Consider the following 8,966-nt stretch of genomic DNA (forward strand, 5'->3'; position numbering starts at 1 on the left):
GTGTGGTATTATTTCATCCCTATACTTTTGTGTTACCCGTAAACAATTTTTGCACTGGCTTCGTAAGCTTTTAAGCTCAACATGAGTTACTAAAGCTTTTAATCGGTCTACATACGAAGCTTGACACGGTAATCGATCGACTCAGCATTCCGCAAGATGAATATACACACACATAAGCATATGAGCATACCTGTATTTTATGTAAGCATTTCCACAGCTAGGGCATTTTAAGAGAGCTTTTATACAGCATGCATTTTACAACCTTACCTACATTTCCGAAGCTTAGGTATAAAAGAACGGTATGAGCTATTCGACGGTCTATAGAAAAATCGTACTACGGAGATAGTATTTTGTTGGATAAGTGCAGGTTCAATAGTCCCTTTTACAGGTCCGTTTTTACCTGAATACGGCGAAGTCAAAAGGGAAGGGTTGTGATTATAGCAGTATACAATGTATGTAGGTACCATAGCGCCTACACTAACTGGTCCGATTTGATGAATGAGGTGTCAATCGAGTTGTTTTATAGTACGGGTGATAGTTTATGTCAACTTATAGAGTCGAAAATCGGAGAATATAATAATAGCATAACTACATAGATAAAATCAAACAATGAAAAGAAATCTGCAGAAACAACCTTAGATGTTGTTTGATGTTGTTTCGTTTTCATTATGCGATAACCTACTTAAATAAGTATGTTAAATGGAAAAGTACTCAGACAGAACAAAAACCCGGATCCAGCGAAAAACAGATCCAATAAATTACGGCACGAACTTCGTTAAACCAATCCTATAAATTGTGTAAATTCCATGTGAATATTATCAATAGTGAAATCCGTTACAAAGTCAATATGGAGCCTCTGTATAAATCTCTTACAAAATGGAATAAGTGTTTATTTTTGGTTCTTTTATTAGCATCAAAGAATAAGGATTATTAACTGCCGACAGCATGATTTCATTCACATGAGCTCATATCGCCTTAAGAGCAATCAATGTCCGTGATTGCGTGATAATGTAATAATCTCAATAAAATATGACATCATTTTGATTCCCAAATAAGTTAAGTCGGTCATCAAAATTGAATTCCGTTTAAAAACGGTAAAGAGTTAAGGTATTCTTCAATGTGAATGTGAAGGACGAAACTGATTTCGAGAATAAGTGGCTTACGACGATAAATTAAATCAGAATTGATAAGAGATAAGTAACATGTAACATATTTTATTTTTACAAAATTGTGATAACAGGATATACTCGTACTTACTCGTAATGTTAAAGATTAATCTATGATTTCTTTTTTTCTATACATAGGTATAGAGCTAGAACATTTTTTTGATTATGGTATTTAAAGGTACATGGTACTTACATTTTGTGTTACCTAAATTCAAGTTTAGTGATCTTTGGAATGATTTACATGACCGGTATGGTAACGCAAGTAGACCGAATCCGAGCAATTCCTGCTTAAATTACCACAATGTAGCCTACGGTCCGGTCTGGGACGGTCAGATTGGGATACATTACAGCGCACTGGGCTCCTCCTCTTTTGCGTAAATTAATACAATTCCAATGTTTTCATAGAATTAAAAGTATGTAAAATAGATCATAAATTGTTAGGATTTTAAACGTCTATTTAATGCATAATGTATAATAATTTATTATATTCTGCTGTTTTAAACAGCATGAAAAATATTTTTTAAATGTAATTGGTATCTCACAAAAAATACTTGGATATTTATTTGTTGTGGATTAAACTTTATTTGTTGTATACTATTTTAGTAATTTTGCCTCATAATATAATAATAATAGCTATAAATACGGTCTATAAATATGTATTCTATTTGAAACATCTCGAATGCCGGTAAATGTTATGAAAGGTAAGTTACAAACAAGCCCTGTATTTTCGCATTTTGTGTTAATAAATTCTTCCCAAATATCAATATTACATATTTCAATGAAAACAAGGGTTAAATTTGTAAACGCCAGAGATTTTAGAAATCGTACCTTTGCAAAGCTGTTTCGGATTAATAACTATGTTTCGGATTTATTGTATAGATTGAATGGTTTACAATGAAATACATAATTAAACATTTGAACACTTTAAAGTAGAGACTTTATAAGAAGAAAATCAGCTTTAGAAAAATAAAGAATGTTGCTACTGTCCCAACGAAGTATCATGTAAATTGTAAATGGAAAAACTTTGAATGCAAGGAAAAAGAATTTCATTGTTACAATAGGACGATATTACAATGCTCCTTTAAAAGAATAAGAGGGATCTTCGGCTCTACAACAAAGCTTATTTTAAACTGCCAAATATCACCTCCGGTAATCTGAGATTTACACCAGTCCTTTTTCAAAACATTGTATCATGACGTCGCGTCCTGAAACTTTAGGTACTGAAATGTAATAAATTAAGCTAAGTTTTGGCTAAAAAGACGATGATTTTAGCTGTCGTACAATCCGCCTCACTAGCGAAACGGTGGAACAAAGCTGTAGTTCAGTTTTGATTTTATTTTGTGTCTGCAAATATATTAATTTATTATTTCAGTTATGCATAGAGTAATAATGACACTAATTAATTATCAAAATTAAGATTTATTTATATGATACATAGCGCTACATATTAGCATCTAAAGATTACTGACCCCGTTTATATTTAAACGTTATGTTGTGTTCTGAATATTACACAATATCATTTTATTTTATCCCTCTGCCCACGCTTTCCACCTTAAGTGTTATTCAATGGGCATCAAGTAAATGCTCAATAAAGGTAACTTAATGTGCTTTATCTCCATTTTATTGAAGCCTCTACATAATTTCTAATTGGGTTGGCTTTATCAATACGACACGTACGAAGCAACTCTTAGGTACGTACTTATTCGTATATCAATCCATATCTAGGCCTGAAAAAACATTATTATTATGAGCTAATATTCCTTCAAGGAAAGTCCCAAATTAATATGAAATGATCCCAAAGTAAAAGAAAACAGACAAAGTTATTTCTTGTTAAAGTGAAAAAAATAAACTTAGACAATCAAAATACCAAACCTATTGTCGTACGTATTCAAGACTTTGAATCTTCAATGTTTTCTCTTAAGTACTTAAAAGTTCCACCAACAATGGGAAAAGTATTTGGCGAGCTATTCTAACAAACCTAATTACGTTCGCTCTTTATTAATTTAACATTCTTCTTTGATGTTACGTTAATAGGCGATGTAAACATCAACGTCGAAAATCACACGTCGTCACACTCTATTAGGTGTCAATTTCATAAAGGCAACTGTCGTCTATAAAATTATTTTATCATATACATATAAGTAACACAAGTTTATTTATGTAACACACTTTAGAAATTACATGCTGTTTTCATGAACATTTATAAATTTTTTAACAATGTTAGGTGTTTTATTGTATTTTTTGTTAGGTATATTTTTTCACTTACCTATGCATTCTAGTCAGTTCTTGACTACCTACTGAATCCTTCTAGAGCACATAAAGTAGGTAGTACAAATCACCCTGGGTAAATGCTATAATTTGAAGATAATTGAAAGCATCCTAGATGCACTAGCCATTAGTCGAAGACTAAGTCAAACACAAATGTTTGCCGATGGAAACTGTACACTGTACAGCTACTACGTCAAATTATTATGATTAACAAGAACCTTCTGGCATATACGAGTATTATTAAACCTTAATTTGTGTTCAGTTAAACCGACATCTATGTAGTACAGTTGAGCCTAAATAAAATAAAGAATTTCCATGTCGTTAATAAAAATGTAAATTTTATTCTAATTGCTTCATTATGCACGAGAATATATTTTTAATGAGAGCTTGTTACAGGCCATATTATCATTTGGACGCATGTATTCGATAAAGTTTACTAGACATCTACCTGCTCCTTGTTACTATTGCAACAATAAGGGCAAGTACTCGCCGCGACCGAATTATACTCTAGTCCCGTAAATATTTCTTTGGAGCGCGTACTAGTGTAAATAAATATTAGCCGCCGCAAGCGCGTTTATGATTGCGGTATTTTGGTGAAAGTATTTTTGTGCTAACCGCTGCTGCTGCTGCGGGCTACACCCAAACACACGGGCTGCTAATTTATAGCCGTATACAGATGATTAAAGCGGAACAGAAAACAATATCCTTGGCAGTGCTCCATCGCCTCGCCGCACGTCCTGCGGGCCACGTGTAAATAAATACGCCGAAAGTGGACGATCAAACAATCGGAACAGCCGAAACTAATTCGATGTGACATTGCGAGATGGATTTGTGATATCACGCACGTGTCTCGATAGTGGACAATATGGGGATGTTGGTTGGTGATGTAGGCCTTTTTTGCTATAGAAAATGATCACAATACTCCCTTCGAGAGCAAATACATTATTTTTCTACAATAGATAAGTAATTAAGCTAAGTAACTGTAACTGTAGTATGTAGTAGGTACCTACTAACTGATAGTTTGTATTTTGCACACAAGCTTTCTGCGATACTGTAAAATACAATGTGTAAGTAGGCAGGTATAGGTATGTATCTTCGTCTTAATGTATATGTCAACGTGAAATTGTGAACTCTGTCAGTTTATAATATAACGCGTTAGATTGTAAACTAACAGTGGGTTAGGTTAGGTTAGATTGTAATTTAACTACGTCAGATTATAATCTGACGGAATTCACAATTTCACGGTGACATATACATATTTTCTATTAGGTAACTATCAATAAGTATGGAAAATAAAATTCAGTTTCAGATTGAAATTCAAAGTGCCTGAAATAGGTTTTGATGAAGCTTTTAAAAACTAATTTCCAGGAGAATTCAGCCAGACTGACGAATACCTATTTATTTTCTGAATTACCTAAGTCAACGAAATCACAATAATATTTTTGAATTAAAAAAAATAAGCATTGTTAGTATCTGTAGTACAACCGGAAATAGTAGGTATTTCAGGAGAGGATAGCATGGAGGAATGAAAAGAAAAAGTCAATGAAAATCGTTCGTCTTCAATTTCCGGCAATAAAGACTGGCAGTGATCTGCTTCACGTTTAGTAAACTTTTTGTTACTTCTATAAATGGCACTAGGTACAATGTGTAATAATTAGTATTTATATTATAATAATATGCAATGCATAATAATGGGTCGTGTAAGATCTGGTACTCGTACTACGTTACTCATGGATCGGTAAGGCTTTTAATCAAACTATTTACTACTACAACGCTGTTACGAGAACGCAATTTCCATAACGTGCATCCAATTTGCACCTGCAGATCAAAGCAATTTGTCACCAAAGGTTTCCAGGAACCGGCAGTTAGTACAAACCGCGGCTCGGGAATCGTGTTCACGGTGCGTTAGGCGCACGATCGCATATGCATGCAAACAAAAAGTGCACTTACGGACGGTAGCCGCGCCGGTGACGCGGGATCGATCTAGCGGCCCGAGCCGGCCATGGCTCCGTCGCGGTCACAAATCACAGCACTGCACTCTTCCGACAAATCTCTATTCACACTCACTTCACTATAGTTCTCTCTCTCGGCGATCGCTTAAACCGGCGTCACAAACAAAAGTCCTCAATTAACTACACAATAACGCCCGAGCTCTGTAAGTAACGTTCAAGATTCTATTCAACAATTAATTCAGTTTGCGCGAAGCAATGGCTGGAAACGTGGCCACGTTATACTAATGTTTCAGGGTCTGCGTGTATCGATCTTGATATCACTGAGAGATTATTCGGAATTTGCGATAAAAGAACCGTAATCATTCGGATTGAGTCGTTAAAGCGTGTCATGATTAAGGACGACAATTAACTTCACTAAGCTCGTAGCGATCACATGATCTAATAAAGTTTAACTTTGTGTTTTATTTTATTAGATAACGTAATTTTAACTGCGCTTTGAAGTTTTTATGCCTCAAGTCATACCTATTCCTCTTTCTGTCTACTCTACTATTTACTACTGTCGACTACTGTAAGACCTTACAATGCTTCACAACGTCCTAAACCATATCATGATTCATTAAAAAATCTGCTGTCTCTATGTAGAGCCATCAATGTTTATTTCATTTATTAAATTTTGTATTTTGCAGTCAAGATTACATTGCTAATAATGGGTATCTTCATGAAGCTTCACGACAAATAAGAGACTCTATCAATAAGAAGTTGATAATTTTATAGCAAACAAATCATCGCAACCTACAATGACTTTTTGTGGTCCTGAGGACCGATCGTATCCTCGGAGTCAAAGGCATAATGACGTATAATGCCTCCGGGTCCGAGCGGAAGGGTTGCCCATTGTGGACATGTAAATAGCCCCGAAGTGCTTTCGCCTGGCGAATTTAAAAAGGAATACACTCCCAGCAGCAAAGGAGAACAAAAGATATTCAAATGTTTCATTAAAGTACATACTACAAAAGTTATAAGTTTCTGTCTAGGATACCTACTCATAACGGAAAATATAACTGATTTATTATCAAAAGAGAAAAGCAATCTAAAACTTCTTCCCTATACAGCCATTTATTGTATTAATATTGGCTTACGCAAAGTTTTAGAAGTGCTATTCAACTGGGTATAATTGGGTACCTATTGACTGGAAAATAAATCAATGAACTTGACACAAAAATTAAACCAAATCTAACAGCTAAATCGTAATTAATTTTAAGTAAATATTTAAATCAACGCTTATTGAATCTGTCAATCATTTGGTTAAAAGTTATCAATTGCAATTTAAAAATTAAAACCATACACCTCCCGCCGAGAAAAATAATGGGTGAAGCCAAAAAAAGCTCTGTTAATTCATTTAAAAAAAAAAGGAAAACCTTTTTTACCATTAACACCATCCGAGTGTTTAATTGATCTGTAAATATTTAATACTAAACTCGCGCTTCCAAAAATTCGAAACGGTGATTTTATATTTTGCGATGGACGATACAAATTCACAGAGAATTATTAATATCCGTGGGGAGATGGATTTTTGCAGGAAACGGCTGTACGACACGTGCTTTAGAGCGGAAAAGTCGGTGTTTCCCGCGGTAGATGGCGCGGCGCGACGGGCGTCTGCGGGCGCGCGGCGGAGACTGAGCGCCCGGACTCCGGACTCCCCGGGCGGGCGGCGCAACAGATACGCCACAGGTTGGGCGCGCCACCACGCCACCCGGCGCCACCCCGCGCCGCCCAACGCCAATTTACATCCTCATTATCGTCTCCAGAGTCAGCATCAGCACCACCGACCCTGTCACACGAGCTGCCTTTTCACCAATAAAATAAACCGACCCAATCTCTTGTTTGCTCATTTTTCACGCGCATATTGCCAGTTTCAATATCATTCTGCTGAGGTTAATTTGCTTTTATGGAAATCAAAAATGAATCCATTAAGTAAAGCCAATTTACAAAGATTCGAACACAGATATAACGTGTACATATCTACAAAGGCTCAGCAGGCGAACCCTATTCCCTTCAGAGAAAAGAATCCAATATCTTTCCTGTGTCCGATATCAAATCGTCGAGATATCAATTTGTTATAGTGAAGATCTAAGACTTCATCATAATATCGTTCTCTCATTGCATTTTAAAAGAGTTGCTTATTACTCTGTTGGTTAAATAAGAATTACTTTAGCTGATAAACATGAGTTTTTCTGTAAAAATTAGATTTTTCGTATTTCTTAACTGTGCTACTGATATTTTGGGCAATAGAGCGATAAACTAAAGTAAACGGTACTTGTTCGCGAGATAATATTACTCGCTGGTAGAATAGCAGAGAATATTCTGTAGGGTAATTCAAGTGCAATCTGTCATTTCAATCTATTCTATTTGTCATTTAGCTTGTTTAATCTGTGCTGAATAAAGTGCACAATATTTAAGCAGGATATGGTTGCACGCGGATTTTTAGAGAGTTAAATCTTTTGGCCAATAGAAAACGTCATAATAGTTATTATATGAACTGGGATTGGTCAATGACTTTTGAAATTAAAATCCGATGGCCTGAAAAAATCGGTTTTCCAACAAACGTCAGTTACGCGCAAGGAGGTTTAGCTATTTATCCATCGAAGTTAATAAGGGAGAAGACATAAGACTAATTTTATTATTTGCCTGCCACGACCCGGTTTTTACGAACAATGACGATGACGAACGATGAACCAGTAACGAGGAGCACACTTAGCAATGCTTCCAGGTTGCGCCTCGGTATCAATTAAGTAACATTTTCCGTTAAGTTTACTTTATGGCCAACTAAAGGACTTTTGCCGTCTCCATGGACAAACTCGAAGTATGATAACTACAGTCATTGTCAAAATTTTGCACTGCCATTGCCGCTGGATACCATATATCGCTACTATATTCATAGATAATAGACTTTCAGTTAATCGTCAAAATTGACATTGTTTTTTAAATAACAACAAATGGTATGAATTTTTAAATGTGATATTTTTATAAAGGTAAGTCCCCAAAACAACATTTGATAGCCTATTTTCTTTCGTTGGCATCTAAGTTCCTGTTTTCTACATATATGTTACTACTACATATTGGATAAGTAACTAAGAACTTTGTCGTTTATTCCATGTGAACAAAATCCTTAAAAGCCCATTTGTAATAATATTCTTACTAAACACTGCTGAAAAAGGACTAAACTTCTGAGCTATGAACGTATAATCCAGTAGCATTAAGTAGGTAGGTACGTACAGTGGCGGGGCAAGACCTAAATTTGATGTGGGCAAGACCATTGAAGTAATATTACTACGTAGTACATTATAACTCAATGGGCAAGACAGATTTCGCGAGGCCTTGTTCTGTGGCGACCTGAAGACGGATTTTATAAAAAAAAAAAAAAAAAAACGGGTCTATTCATTGACAGTTTCTGCCCCCCTAGACAAAACGCACTTTTTGATTGAATCGAAAATCGAATCCGTCAAAACTCCATACAAAAAAGGGGCTTTTCGACCACTTTTCGACTGGTTTGCGTTTATAATTTGCACTTTGTCTAGACCCA

General features: G+C 35.4%; 1 protein-coding gene across 7 annotated transcripts in view; it reads right to left on the reverse strand.

The window, feature by feature from the left end:
- LOC114355543 (potassium voltage-gated channel subfamily H member 8) overlaps nt 1-7,042 on the reverse strand; it is an 88,821-nt gene extending 81,779 nt beyond the window's left edge. For 3 of the 7 annotated variants that reach the window (XM_028308448.1, XM_028308447.1, XM_028308441.1), the window contains exons 1-2: nt 6,802-7,042; nt 5,385-5,706 (exon numbers count right to left, since the gene is read on the reverse strand). The gene's annotated coding sequence lies outside the window, so the exon portion shown is untranslated. The remainder of the gene's footprint in view (nt 1-5,384; nt 5,707-6,801) is intronic. The other 4 variants (XM_028308446.1, XM_028308442.1, XM_028308443.1 and 1 more) reach the window with 3 other exon arrangements.
- Between the last annotated feature and the right edge of the window lie 1,924 nt (nt 7,043-8,966).

The sequence above is a fragment of the Ostrinia furnacalis genome, unplaced genomic scaffold, assembly GCF_004193835.3.
Source record: "Ostrinia furnacalis isolate ACB-3 unplaced genomic scaffold, ASM419383v2 OfSCF2419, whole genome shotgun sequence".
Taxonomy (NCBI): Eukaryota; Metazoa; Arthropoda; class Insecta; order Lepidoptera; family Crambidae; genus Ostrinia; species Ostrinia furnacalis.